Source organism: Tachypleus tridentatus, chromosome 1 (assembly GCF_004210375.1).
Source record: "Tachypleus tridentatus isolate NWPU-2018 chromosome 1, ASM421037v1, whole genome shotgun sequence".
NCBI classification, from domain to species: Eukaryota; Metazoa; Arthropoda; class Merostomata; order Xiphosura; family Limulidae; genus Tachypleus; species Tachypleus tridentatus.
The window spans coordinates 43,171,407-43,187,565 of NC_134825.1; the positions used below are offsets into that span (position 1 = coordinate 43,171,407).

The following is a 16,159-nucleotide window of genomic DNA, read 5'->3' on the forward strand; positions in this document are numbered from 1 at the left end:
TCTGCCTGAACAATCTATCAAAGAAATGATTTCGAATCTTGATTTTAAATAGTTTTGTTGTTGTTTTGAAATAAAGGGCCATTTCATGACTAAACTTTTTTTTTTTATTTTGGTACTTTTTTATTCTTGATTGTTAATAGTTTATTTTAATATGTTTTAAATTATTTTTTAAGGTTTTCTTTCATGTTCTACTTTGTATTTTCGAGTTATATATTAAAGGGCTTATCTTTGTAATATATTTTACTGATTTATGTTTTTCATACGTAATTTTGATAAAGAGTTTTGTGTATACGTGAGCCCGGCATGGCCAAGCGCGTAAGGCGTGCGACTCTAATCCGAGGGTCGCGGGTTCGCGCCCGCGTCGCGCTAAACATGCTCGCCCTCCCAGCCGTGGGGGCGTATAATGTGACGGTCAATCCCACTATTCGTTGGTAAAAGAGTAGCCCAAGAGTTGGCGGTGGGTGGTGATGACTAGCTGCCTTCCCTCTAGTCTTACACTGCTAAATTAGGGACGGCTAGCACAGATAGCCCTCGAGTAGTTTTGTGCGAAATTCCAAAAAAAAAACAAACAAAGTATACGTGCATGTGGTGTGAGCTTTAAATGTGAAACTGTTAAATATTTATTGCTTTGTATTACTACCTCTAAAAATATGTGAGGTTGGAAATACTTTTCATAATGTATTAATTGTTAACGATTTTAAACGTGAGAGTAAATCACACCACATTATTTATAAATAAGCAAAATGCTTTTATTATTTTTGAGTTTTAAAGCTATAGATAATTACTTCGATCTGAAGTTAGAAGGAAGGAAAAGGGGTTTTATACCTTTATATTTAATATAAACTTTTCAAACTTTCTCTCCATATTGAGTATATGTGATTAGTATGGAATGTTGGTAAGGGGAGCCACCAGGCACTCACTGAATTGAGTTGCATGATAATGTTACATGAACGTAAATGTTGTTTGTAAGAAATATATGTGGTTTACTGTGTTAGTCTTGTATATAGACCATTTTCCTTGTGTTAGATTGCAAAATTTAACGGTGACGTGAAAGCTTTCATAACTTAATAAGTGCATAGAGTGAATCTCTTTTTTAAATATGTATGATGAGAATGATCAACGATTAAGTAAACCAATACTTTGGTCTAACCTGAAATTATGCTATGGACACAATCTTACTGTATTTTCTCCAGACGTAATCCTTCCATGTTTTGGATATTAAGTAAAAACACATTCTTACTTAATAGGTGTACAATCTTGTATGATCATTTATATTTATTCATTGTTTTACACAAGATTTCATATACTTTCTTTACTCTTCCCACAGTATTTGCAAAACAATTCTTTTTTGATCCTCCCATTTTGTGATAATTTGTATGAACCAATCGTTCCAATTATACCTTTTTAAAAAAACAAAACAAATTAAGATATTAAGTTGCAGTTTTTTAGGATTATGACTATGGATTAGATTTTCTATAGTTTATTTTAAATGTTATTTTTGTTCCGTTAACAGTGCATGGTGTTGAATTTCTAAATTCTGAGACTATATATAACTTAGAGCATATACAATGAAACAACATCTGAGGTGATGACAGTATCTTGTATAATGCAACAGAACCTAGGATTGGCCATCTCTTGAACAAAGGTCTTTCACCAACCAAGTCAAAAGATACATTTGTATTCTCACTTTGCTCCAAGTTCTGAGAAGCTGAAAGATGATTAAGAGAATACTTTGATGCTGCATCAAAAATAATCTCTATTGCTTACCTCCTACATAGGAGTATCAAGCAGCAAGGGTAGTTCATACTGGTAAAATCTACTCTTGGCACCAACCATTAGGCATTCAGTAATTAGTCCAGAAATCATCAGATGCTGGTCAGAGTCATTTGTGATCAAGGCAAGAGATGAGATTCATATTCTGGACAAAGTCTGCTAGGCACAATCATAATATCATCCAATAGAATGGCAAGCATTAAATTCTGTACCACAGCAAATGCAGAAGGGCTGGCAAAAAGTACTGGTTACACAGCTCAGGTTAGTTTAGAATAGTGGAAACTGAGTTTGACCACAAGTTCAGGCAGTCGGTTTGCACACAGAGGTATGGTGAATAGTTCTGACAGCAATTACCTTTACCACATGTGGTATGTGTTTATATGATATGCAGATAAGAGGTTAAGCTTAAAGTGTTATAATACATTCCAGACTAAGCTACCACTTCAGGCAACTATAAACTTTCTTTGGCAAATGGCATCAAGCTGAATATTAGTGGAAAGAATGTCCGACTCTGTTATTTACCAAATGAGAATGTTTTTCTCAGATTATGGTGCAGGTATAGATATCTTAGATATTGACTTAATGCTTAAGTTGACAGCCAGTTTTGCTGATGTAATATGTAAATTACAGTTCCATAGAAAAACAATAAAGTGCTAGTCAAAGTGCCCTCAAGAACAATGGAATTTGCAATGAGAAGAGGGTTGTTTCATTAAGAATACATATATATTCTTTATTTAACTGTCAGTGTAGACGAGTATGTTGTAGCCATTATTTGCTGTCCAGGATCTTTGGGAAGAGCAACTGAATAAGACATATATTTTGGGTATCAGTTGAATTGCAACAAGCTAAAATGCAGCCATCTGAATCTCTCCAATGCATTACTAATTCACACAGTATCTGTAATTTGTATAATCAAATATAAGGACAGGATGATGTGCAGTAACCAACCTGTGATAAAACTAGTCATCCCTGGAGTTCAAAGACAAGATATTTCAGACCTTGCATAAAAATAGCCAAAGACTGGAGGGCACCAGATACTGTTGTATATGCTCCAAAATATGAAGGAAGTAAAGATGGCATAAACAGTGTACTACAGATGGGAAAAAATTGCTTCTTCAGCAATTGTAAATTATTCTTTGTAGCAAATTGTTCTGGAAAAAGTAGTTATGAAGATATTCTAGGAAGCATCTGGTGATCATTTAATCAGATGACATATGTTCATTGTATTCTAATTAATTTTCTGGGATGATATGTAGAAATCATGAAAATAGTTTGGTTAACAACTGAACATTTTCTAGGTATGTCTTGGTAAACCAAACAAACCATCATACCAAATTGGGTAAAGATCATTGAAGGGGGCAAAAATAATAGTAAAAAATGCAAATACTCCCATAAAATTCACACTGAGCAAAACTGAAAATGTTTATGTATACCTCTATGGACCAAAGAAATCTCCAACAGTAGCAGGAAAAGTATGGATTAACAAAGGATTTGGAAGACATTTAAGTCTGGGCATAAGTTTAAAAAAAATGCAGTACAAGCTTGTTAAGGTAATCATTTAACTCTGGAATATGCATTAAGATGATAAAAATGAGAACTTTCAGCATAATTTAACATTTTGTTTACAGCAAGTCTTTGATAGAAACATACTATGTTCTGAACGAAAAACAATAAAAACCTAGAATTACATATTTTCTCAAGTATTGAAACCTCATGGATGAAAAGTATAATAGCACAATTATGTAAATTTTACAAAATTTAGTTTCTAATGGAAAAATTTACCAACTGCCATACCCAGTTCCAATGACTTACAACTAATGGTTTACATGTTAAAAGACCAGCCTTATATCAACCCCTGATTATAAGACATTGAAAGGTCAACTGGTTTGGTCACAAAAGTGTGCCAAATAGAGAAATAACAAACCTGTTAGTCACAGGTTTAGACTATACAACAATCATGAAAGTATTACAGTTTTGAAATCATCTAGAGAGTGCTACATAAAAGGATGCCTTGTTCAGTCTGCCTTTGAAGATGTATCAATCATATTGTATGTAGACTTAATAGAGGAAATAAAATAGAAACTTCAATACTCTTAATCTATGATCATATTACACCATTAGTTGTAAATGCACTTGTCAACCTTTGACTATTTTAATTTATTGAATTGAATAAAGAATAACTTGCACTTTAGTTATAGTGTGCCCAGTCTCTTTTTCCTTTAACAAAAAAGTTTTAATCACAGTTACATTAAGGAAGACACAGATTTTTACTTATTTTGTAATATATACTGTAAAGAAAATAGATTATTTCAATTTCAGTAATATACAAAACAGTTTAAAATTTCACTCAGATATGTGAAAATAATGACAACAGACATATGCAATTTATATTTGTGCTCTTGTAAAATTCTGTTCCATGAAGTTACAACAGGATACTGTGTTTCACAACAACATTTTCTGCAAGACATTTGAGCATCTGGAAGAAATGCTGTGTTCTACTAAATGTAGGTGTAAAGAATACATGCATATATATAACTTATGTTTAAATTAGGACCACATAAGAATTATTATACTCTTACACAGGTAGCACAATTTTTCATATCTTTGTGTTGATATGAATATGAACACAGGCAAAACGAAAAACTGTTAGTAGTTATATGACTTTCCTGCAATATAAAAACTGCAGTATACATTATCATAAAAAGTTATATAAATGTAACATAGTTATCTGTAAATTATCACAATGGAGATTAACAAAATATACAGAACTAATTGTACTGTAAGTGAAGGTACAATGACTGAAAATTCAAACTTAACATCACCTGTAATTTAGATTTTAACTGCATCAAAAATGTACATTACTTGTAACTAAAGAGTTTTGAATTTAACTACATAACAAACATCAAAGCACAAAAATCATTGTGATATATACAACTGTGTATCATAGATCTGGTTATTCAAAGAAAACTCATAAAAAGCTACATGTGTTACACTGGCAAGCTTGATTACAACATAGAATGATAAAACATGAATTATGCCTTAAACCTGAAATGAAACAAGAAAAATCATAATTTAATGTAACAAGTAGTAGAATTTTTGTAGAGGTTCTATATAACTGATTTGCAAACTTGTACATGCTCAGTAATTACAGGACTGTTACAAAGAAATTGAGAAATATGACAAATTATTTCAAAGAAAATAAACTATTAAAAGCTTTCTTCAGTTGAGATCTAATTTGTAAAATAGTGATTAATAAAGGATTAACAATTATAATAATATTAAATACATTTTCAGTGTCATCCAACAATATTGAATTAAAAATTATTGAATATTTAACCTGTTATTATTGTAGACCAGACAGGTTAATAATTTTACATTATTTGCATAAATTCCCTTTAGATTCAGTATTATCTACTAATCAAATAATCTAAATGTAAACTTGGAAAATATGCCAATAATTTATTTCATTCTATACAAGTAAATCATAATCAGTATGTAATTTTGTTAAAGTTCTAAATGCAATTGACATTATTAACAAAATGAAAAAATTAATTCAAACATTTCATATTTTTCAAGTCACACAAATTAATTATATTTGATAGGCACAAAATGATGTTTCAAGCAAAAAGGTTTTTATCTTTTTCAATACACAACTCACAGAGTTTTGTACTTCAAAATAACCTAGTTACTGCTTTGTTTTTTTATATTAGGTTAAACGTTTTTAATAATAGATTTACAAACACACCACTTACGATTTTTACAAAAGTGAAATAAAAATAAAACCTCATGTTTTTTTAATGCAACACTCTACATATTTTTTGTGTACGTGTAAATAAAATGTCCACACATGAAATAACAGCATTTACTGAGTAGGTTTGCTTGACACCATTGTGATTCTTTACAACATAGAATACCAAGTATGTGTTTTTTAAAATTATTTTTCAGTGTTAAAACATTAAGGATAAAAGTTTTGAAAAAAATATTTTGAAATTATATATAAGGCATGTTTTCAAAGATATTCTGTAAAGCAACAATATGACGACTGGGTAAATGGTCAGTGGTGAAAACATAAACATTGAAAATCTCACAATGTATTTTTACACATCATCTACTGTGGAATTCTGGATACGAAACTCTCAAAATTTGTGTGAAACAATACACAGACTTCCAGCTCTAAAAGTTACAACAATAAATCTGTCTTTAATATACTGATGAATGTAAGAAGAAAATGCAAGAATTATCTAGAAAAAAAGGTAAATATATGCCTGAAGAAACAATTTGGAATTGTATATCCAATATTTAGTACCTGATTCTACTCTTGGAAGCACTGAAAACAACAAAAAAGAAATAAACCTTGTAATGAATACATTCTGGTTGTTATTGTAAGTAACTGAGTTGGCCATTGAAAATAAAAGTTGTGTGAATGTTATTTTATTTACTGTATGAGTTTAACATAAAATTTAGAGAAATAGCATTTGGTAATAACAACTACTATGCCTATTTATCTCTTTAATATGTACCTCATAAATCTCATTTTCATTTTTAATTGACATAAAAGAAGAAACGTATTAAGTTTTAAAGACATGAGAAACAAATTTTGTTGTTGAGAATTTTAAAACTGTTCACTCTTACTTAAAAATCAGCTTGGGTGTAACATGGAACATGTTCTATACTTTGACTGATAGTGCAGGGATATTTTGGACACATGAACAGAAAAAAAGCTGCAATCACTCAACACTATCAGACCTAAAACAACCATAAGAAAGCCCCGAAACAATTAAATAAGTGGATACACATTGTAAGTAATCAATAAATTTGTTCAAACTAAAGAAATGGTCTTATTCTCTTATATTTTGTTACTAATTGTCTTTCAGTATTATTTTTCTACTTCCTCCTGCTACTCTAATTTTCAAAATATTCCTTGTACACCAATTAATGAAATGGTCAGCCTTAATAGACTTTAAAATATCTGTTAATAAAGAACCTACTTTTTAGAAAATAAAAGTTTAGAGATGGCTTGAAAGGGTACTGAAGAAAATGTTATTATAAAATTATGTTTTTACTATGTACAAGGAATTTACAGACACAGGAATATATGTATATATATACAGTATGGAAAAAAGAAGTCACGTGAATACAGATTGTTTAACAACTAAGTAAAAGTATCTTCATATCCTGGGGTGTTGGTTTAGAGTAGAGCTGATTTATTCAATTAATACAGCTTCCTATGTTTTGTGTTTATTAAATTTAGGTTCTTTGTTGAAAATTATAATGTTCTGTGTAGATATACTGTGATTGTTTGAGATACAATGGTGGTAAAGATGGGAGAATTTTTGATTATGTTTAATCAATCAAGTTTTTGATTTTCTTCCAGTTTGTCTGATGTATAGTTCTGGACACTTATTGCACATTATTTTATAAATGACATTGATATTGTATGCTTCTTTATGATTTTTATTTAGTAATGATTTTGGTTTAGGACCAGGTTTTTGAGTGAGTTTGAAGTAAACAGGAATGTTATATTTAATGGTAAGTTTTCTCTGGGAGATGATTATTTTTAATCTGATTTTAGGGATAAATTGTAAACTGCAGTGTAATATTCTGTTGTTGTTTGGTGTATTAGTGTCAATCTTGTTTGTAAATTGAGATGTGAGGTTTTTGATTGGTGATTGTGTGGAAATTTGTTGGTATGAATGAAGGAATACTTTTTAAAATAGATTTTTTCATCTATTTCATCAGTTAAGAAAAGTTTTGAAACAGTGTTTATAATGTTTTTTTAGTATATTAATTTTTTGCTTGGATTTATAGGTGAAATTCAAAAAAACTTAATGGTCTGCAAAAGTGATTTTTTTTGTTTTGGTAACTGCTTGTTATCTTTTGTGTTCAGTGGTGAATTTAATGTTACAGTGAATACAGTTTTTGTATTAAAAAAAAGTATGTTTGTTAGAAGTAAATCCAGCAAAAGCATCATTGGCACCTCCACATCAATATATGGGAGGTTAAAGCATGGATAGTATAGTTTCTCTTTTGTTCTGGGTCATAAATATGATGGCAAGAATATGTGAAACAGAGATGCCGGTACTAAAACCATATATTTGGGGTAAGTTTTTGTTGTTGAAAATTTTCATGATGACATAATCTTGGTTGTTTTTGCGTTTTTTTCAAGACCAGTAGCTAGCCCAACACAGTTTTTTTATTTAATGATTTTGTTCCCTATACTTGTTACATTTTTTTTTTACATTAGATGGTGTATATGGATTACTATGTTAGAGAGTTTATTCTAAAGCTTTATTTGAAAAGAATAATAATACAATATTGTGAAGGCTGTTTTGCTCTATTACATAATGATAAAATTATTGTTACTGCTAGAACTAGGAAGGTACTAGGCCTGTTGAAAGAGGATTATGAATGAAAATAACAGATCTCAGTTTAGGCTGTTTACAAGTTTCTAACTTTGGGTTGCTCTAAATAGCTGAAAAGTGGCATATAAACTAGAGATAGAGCAACTATGCCAGGTAGCTCCTCATATCTAGCTTCGGATGACCTATAGAGAACAAAATCCTGGTGACTCTTCTGTTGCTCTGACATGAGCATCTCTACAAATAGAGTGTTTCCCATCACACTCTCCGATAATACACCTGCATTACCTTGCACTTCAAATTAAAAGTCGTTTGGCAAATGTCCATCCCACTAGCAATACATGCAAATCATTCTGTAGCTCTTCAAAATCACCAGTAAAGCTACAAGTACCCAAGAGTTTAATGCTATCATCAAACTTAATCTATTAGTTATATTCCTATCATTAATGTAAGCAAAAGGAAGAAAAAAAAAACCACTGACCCCTACAGCATCCAAATAAGGGTATGTCTTGTTGGACTCAACTCCAATAACAACGTTTTGCTTTCTTCAATAGAATGAAATCCTATATGTTTAATCCCATTAATCCAGTCTTCTCCAAATTTTACTAAAGAGATTGTCTTAGGTAATCTTTTATGTGGTACTTTATCAAAAGACTTTTGATATATCATCATTTTGTGTTAAGCAATATATTTACTGTTTTAAGTATTAGTTACAGGGTGAGTGGTATCAAGATCAGGTATGTTTATAAATGTAGTCATTTTCAGAATCTAGAGACTTTGTAAGTGTTTAGCTGCATTATAATTATAAAAATTACTGATGTACTGGGTCAGTTTTTAGTTGGTAGAGTACTGGTCACTCAGCGAAGTATTTAGGTCAGTGTTAGTTATCACATATATTCAATTAACCAATTATCTTTGAAATTGTCAAACTTTATTTGTATGCTAGTTGTAATATCATAAATAGGTAAATTTGTATTGAAATTGAAAATGTATTTGCAAAGTTAGGTAAACCTACAAGTAGAACTATAATTTCTTCCTTAACTATAGGCTAAAGATAAAATTCAACTAATTTGTTATCATTATTGGACCAGCCTTTGCTTTATTCTCACCAAGTAATTTAAAAGAACCAGCCTAATGAAAGCCTAACTTTAAACAATATTATGTTTTTAATTTTAAGTTATATTTCAAGACTAACCATCCAGTAAATAGTCTTACCTTATGAGGATTTAAAAGATTATTTATCCCTAAAGTTTGTGTTCACACATATCTTTCTCTGTCTTCTGTATTGTTAGGATGGTGATTTTAGCTTTTGCATTCTATCCTTGTAAGTCAGTGACTTCACACTAGGTAAGAATTTGAACATTTTTGGATGTTTTAGGTTTTACATTTATCTTTCTTTTCATAAGAATTCCACTCTGAAATACAGTTCTCCAACATAGATAACGATAATATAACTTTTTCATCAAGACAATCAAATTATCTTTGAATGAGGCTAAAACTTTAGCTTATTCTAATACAAATCATGGTTACGTGATTTGAAAACTTTAGCATAAAAAAACAACAAAACACTCAGACCTTTTTGAACAACTTAAATTGATATAAAAATGGATTGAAGCATGCACTCATTTTCTTGTTTCCATATAGAATATTAGTGTCACAGAAACAAAAAAAAAGTTATCAAACAGCATCTGCCATTACGATGACCAATTAGTAAGACAGAATGGCAAACTCAGACTCATTCTGCACAGGTTTGTAAATCTTAATAGTCATTTCCAAACAACAGTATCTACTGACCTGACGAATTGTACTGTTTATATAAACTAAGAAAATTATGTGGCCTGGAACATATACTGGCATATACTACTCAACACAGGTGACTATTTTAACGATTTAACATGGAAACAATACTCAGCATTCTATTTCTAAATATCTTTTCTACACAATATGCATTTAGTTCATTTAACAATCACTGGTGAATTATGCTACCAAATGCCTTCTTAAGTTTTGTAGATGAGTTGAATTATGTTCCATTTTCTAGTTATTCTGACTAACTTTCTATCAGTGCTCCTTTGCTAGAAGTTTAAACTGATTATCTTTTGTATACAGATCGTTAGTTAATCCTTACTAGGATTACATTTATAGTGTACAACTTTGGTATCCTTAACCAATAAAGGATACCAATTTATTGTAAGGGGGTTCGGAGAAGAGATAGTTAAATGTTTCTAAAGATGTAAAAGTTGTTCTTCTGGGTAAGTTAAAATCTGTTAACTTGCTCTTATTTTTTGGAAAAGAAGTTTTATAAGAATATTGCTAAAATTTATTAATGGGATCAATAGTATAAAGGCCTTTGCTTTATTTGGACTGTATCCTTAAGCCAACAGGATAAGATGATGCAAGCAACAAGCTTAAGATTTGGAAAAGAGTTATGACATATTCAAGACAGGATGATTAGGTCATGAAATATTGGTGGGTATTTATGGGGGTTAAAAGATTATAACACATCCAAGATTTTATGACGAGAATAAATTAACTTCTGAAAAATGAAGAGTTGGTATAAAATTAATATTTTTACCTTTCAGTAATGGGTGTAAAAATGTAAGCCTTGAAGAACCAATTAGTCTCTTTTTCTATAAATTGTATCATTAATTGGAATCAATGTAAAATCCTGAATACCACATTTATTCTTGAATAAATGATTTATACCATAAAAACAGTTAACCCTTTCACTGTGCAATTAATTTTCAGGCTGACTCCAAAACAATGATAATTATCCACTAAAAAATAAAAGTATAAATTTCATCCTTTGTATTACTTTTTTACTATTGAAAGAAGCTTTATTTTCTATATCTAACAGTGATATATATATCCTCGAAAATCATATTGGATAGTGAAAAGTAATGATTTAAAAATTAAATAAAAAATTAAGGAAAATTAGAATAAAAGTGTTCTTTAAAAAATGGTATAAATTTTGGCAATACTAACTCAATAACAGGCCAAAATCATTTTAAAATATAAAACAAATTATTTAATTAACAATACCTAATATATAAGAAAGCTGTCTTTATTTAGATTCTACGGTGTTCCTGCAAAATTGGCAATTTTGTAATGAGGCATATGTATATTTAGGTTTCACAGTGTAGAAGGCAGATGGCAGCAAGTTTGGCTATTGATTCAAGTATAAAGGTTTTGTTTGTCTTTAGAATTTTGTGCAAAACTACACTAGGACTATCTGTGCTAGCCGCCCCTACTTTAACAGTGTAAGACTAGAGGGAATGCAGTTAGTCATCACCACCCACCGCCAACTTTTGGGCTACTCATTTACCAACAAATAATGTAATTAACTGCAGATATAACGCCCCCATGGATGAAAGGACGAGCACGTTTGGTGTGAGTCTCAGATTGCGAGTCTAGTGTCCTGACTACTTGGCCATGCCGGCCCTAAGTACAAAGTTCCAGCATGTAGCTGTAGAGGGAAACTTTTTTTTTTTTTGGTACAGGTAGGGTAAATCTGAATTTCACATCCAATGGGTATAAATGTTCATTGGGATATATCCAAACTGTGCAGCAAAGTGGTTAAAGCATAGATTCCATTCAAACAGATTCATTTTCTCTTAAAAAAACGCAATAAGCAATAAGAAAACAATTCCAATTTCCCATACAGCCCACTGTGCTCTACAAATATAATGACATCATATGACCCCCTTACATCTGATCCCTCTCCTATAGATATTTTAATCACTGATTTAATCTATCTTTGCTTAACTTCAATTGTGGTTCTACATTTTCCATAATTTTGTATTCTTAACTCTTTCAAAGCCACAACTTCCTTTGAATTTAATATTAGACTTTAAACTCTTAAAAATAACGTTTTATCTGACGAGGACCTGTGAAGCAGTTCGAAGTTACGCTCTCAGCGGAGGCATATTCACTGATTCATAACATTAAGATTTCCAGTCGCTTACATTAAATTATGTATTATACAACATTAAACAAACTACAGTGCAGCTTGGAAGTACTATTTTGTTATTACTCTTTCACTCCAGTCAAATACAGAGTTTTTTTGGTTTTTTAATTTCGCACAAAACTACTCGACGGTTATCTGTGCTAGTCGTCCAACTCTTGGGCTACTCTTTTACCAACGCATAGTGGGATTGACTGTCACATTATAACGCCCCCACGGCTGAAAATGGCGAGCACGTTTGGTGCGATTTGGCTTCGAACCCGCGCCCTTCAGATTACGAGTCGAACGATTTAACCCACCTGACCATGCCGGGCCTCTAGTCAAAGACAGTAAAGTATTATTACTAGTATTACTAGTACTAATACTGTTACTGTGTTAGTATTCCACAACTTACTCATTTTGGAATTGATATGGCTAAACAATACCTGGTAATCAGCTTCTTCCACAACATGATAAATGATGGATAAATGAGAAAACCTTTTAACCGAAATGTATAATTTCAAATAATACATTACTACATGCCCCTCCCCCCTTGGTACAGCGGTAAATCTACGGATTTACAACGCTAAAATCAAGGGTCGTTTCCTCTAGGTGGACTCAGCAGATTGCCTGGTGTGGCTTTGCTATAAAACACACACACACACACACAGAGAATATGACTACATATTAAAAGCTTATCCAACACCAACACCAAATACAGCCCGGCATGGCCAGGTGGTTAAGGCACTCGACTCGTAATCCGAGGACAGCGAGTTCGAATCTCCGTTGCACCAAATATGCTTGCCTTTCAGCAGTAGTGCGTTATAATGTAACGGTAAATCCCACTGTTCGTTGGTAAAAGAGTAGCCCAAAATTAGATGCCTTCTTTCTAATCCTACACTGCTAAATTAGGAATGGCTAGCGCAGATAGCCCTCGTATAACTTTGCGCGAAATTCAAAACAAACCAAGCCAACACCAAATATGTGGTCCCAACCTGCCCCTAATTTAGTAGTGTAAGACTAGAGGGAAGGCAGCTAGTCATCACCACCCACCGCCACCTCTTGGGCTACTCTTTTACCAAAGAATAGTGGTTAAAGATATGAGTAACTAATTTAGGTTTTCAAATTGAAGGGTGACGTAATATTAACTAAATATATTTATGTACAAATATCATATTGAAAATAATATATTTTAGTTATCTATAATAAAACAAAATGCCTTATGTGTATTACTGCACAAAAATAAAAAGTAACTACTTTGAGTTGTCTTTGACTATGAATTGAAGATAGGAGTAAATATTTTAGGTTTCTGGATGTAAATATAAATGTCATATAACTGTGCATAAAATTTGAAATGTTCACACTAAAAACGTATCTCTGATATCTACTTACCACATCTCACACAAAGTTGCCCTGATCTATTTTTCTGCCCCCTAAGTATGGTTGAAAAGAAATATGATCTTTGCTCCAAAAGAAGGAAATGAAACTGTCATAGGTAAATAAAAAGAATGTGCACAAACTTAGTTTGTTTTGAGAAACGCAATTCATAGTAAAAATGGTGCATGTTTGAATCATCCTCCATCGCACAAAATAGGTCAAAAACAATCACATTCCATAGGTGAGTAGCCGCTCTATGAAACGAAAACTTGAAGCAAACTTGATATCCACATGAAGAGAAATAAAAAGGCAGCGAATAGTTCTTCGAAATATAATGATGAACAAGAAACAACCAGCCTTGGCCATGTATTTACTCAACTTCATTGGCCAAATGAAGTTCTATAACCCGTCCTAAGCATAATATATAATAGATAATTTAATGTGTTGGGAAAACATGGGACCTATTGGTCCATCTTGGCTGTTCCATCCTCTAAACTAAATGAAAAGTATATAAGAAATAGATATTTAAAATCTTAAAGCTAGCCTTTACCATTCATATAAGTATCAAGCTTTCTCTTAAACTAACGTATATTTACTGTCTCCACAACATCTTAAGGCATCCCATTCCAAGGGCCAACCTCCCTGTTAGAAAAGTAAAACTATTTTAGCTAAAGATAACTCCTACCCTCCCAAGTCTTATACTTGTGATCCTTAGCCCTACTATTCTCACTGTCAAATATGGACAAAAAGAGGATGTATCAATACTATCAATTGCTTTCACAATCTGAATCACCACAGTCACATTCTTTCTAACTCTTCTCTTTTCAAGATAAAAACTGAAAATTTTCAACCTCTCTTTGTACAAGAACCCCTCTATCCCAAACGCCATTCTAGTGACCCTTTCCTGAGCTCTTTTTAATAATTCAATGTCCTTCTAACGTAAGGAGCTCAAGGAATCAATGAGAGGTTGGGGATCAACCTAATAGAAACAAAATTAGAGTAATATAAACACTGTTGCTAGTGCATGTTTACCAAAAGACATATGCATACAAATCCCAAACATTAGTAAACAGAGTCATACATCAAATAACTGGAACCACAAACAGGACGTTAGCATTCGGCTAAAATCAAACTTCCAAAACCACCATAGGAGAAAGAAGTAAGATAAACAAAACCCGTATTATTGTTGTTTCAAGTCAACCATAAGAACACTGTAATATCTGTATTTGGTATTACGAGCAGAAATTGTAGCTCACTCAACCCTAAATGCAAGGAAGAAACATCCTGCACTCAGAATTACGAGGAGGATGTGGAGCATTTACTCAACCATAGGAATAATATACTTATATCCTGTTTCCAGTATAACGAGACAGATGAAGTTCCCCAAACTTCACCATAGAAGCAGGGAATGAAACCTTCTCCAGCTGAAAATAACAAGAATAGGGGCTTCCGTTGCACTCAACCGTGGGAACAGGGCAGTGCCATCCTAAACCTGGTGTTATGATAAGGATTTTATATAGGCTAATTCGGCTCCAACTGACAATTGGCCCACCTGGAATTAAGCATCCAGCGGAAGAGAAAGAAAGGAACTCAACTTTGCCCTCTTCTCACTGACTGGATAAATGAGTAGTTGTATTGCATGGTAAATTTCTAGTTCACACTCAGAAGGAAACTTCCCTGGTTAATCACCCCAGTGCCTGGGAATGGTAAGTGGTACGGACTCCTGTGCTTCACCTATAAAAAAAGGGGAGGAAATAAATGCAGTGCAATAGATATCCGTGATTTATTATTTGGAAAATCAGACCATCTCCAATTTATGCAATAAAAAGGTCAGCAAGGTTGGGCAGAAATTCCATTTTGCTTTACTCATTATAGTCCATGAGTGATGGTACACCATAGAGACAAATTTATGGATCCCTATAAACACATAAGCACATATCACTGGGCATGCCACTAGTAGTCTTGCAGAACACCTTATCTCTACAATGAGCATTATAGCTCTACCAGTATTTGGTGCAAGTCTGAGTAAAAACACACCTGACCAAGCAAAACTTGCCACATAGAGAGATCCTACAAAGAATACATGAATGAAATGTTGTGAAAAGACATACCGAAGTCAAAGACGTATGTAGAAATGCCACAAGAGAAAAATACAACCAGATAGTACAGATTATTAGTAACAAAGAATTAAGAAGTAGTCCACATTCAGGCCTGAATGATCTCTTCAAACAAACAGCAAAGAAGAGCTGCCGAGGACATAGTGATATGTCAAATTTGAGGAGTCTAGGGGTTTTCCTGGAGTGTAATTTACCACCAACATTTGAGCAGTTGAAAATTTATCTTTATAAGTAAGTTCAAGTACATAAATATATATAAAAATATTGAGATTATAAAATCTCGTTCAGAGTTGATAAATAAATGTATGTACAAGAGTATTCTCTATTTCGTGGATCATTTCTTACTAGGACTGAATTTTACAAGGTGTAATAAGGCATCATATATTTAAAAATGATGAAGTTAAAATATAACTGTGTAATTGAAAAATTATTCAGAAAAGTTCTGAAGGAGACAGTGACCTTCCATGAATAAGTCTGAATATGCCATTCTAAATAGTTGACGAACCCAACCAGTCAATGTAACAAGAGGTAGATCATGGGAAACAGTAGAGTTCCAAGAAATAAAATATTAATAAAATGAATCCTGAAACATG

The 16,159-nt window shown here is 32.2% G+C and overlaps 1 long non-coding RNA gene across 1 annotated transcript; it reads right to left on the bottom strand.

Annotated features, from left to right (window-relative positions):
• Positions 1-3,631: 3,631 nt before the first annotated feature.
• LOC143247117 (uncharacterized) lies at positions 3,632-10,885 on the bottom strand. The gene is made up of 3 exons (XR_013026382.1): positions 10,705-10,885; positions 9,348-9,475; positions 3,632-4,249 (listed from the first exon to the last, which is right to left on the bottom strand). It is a non-coding gene; the product is annotated as an uncharacterized LOC143247117 (long non-coding RNA).
• Positions 10,886-16,159: the final 5,274 nt, after the last annotated feature.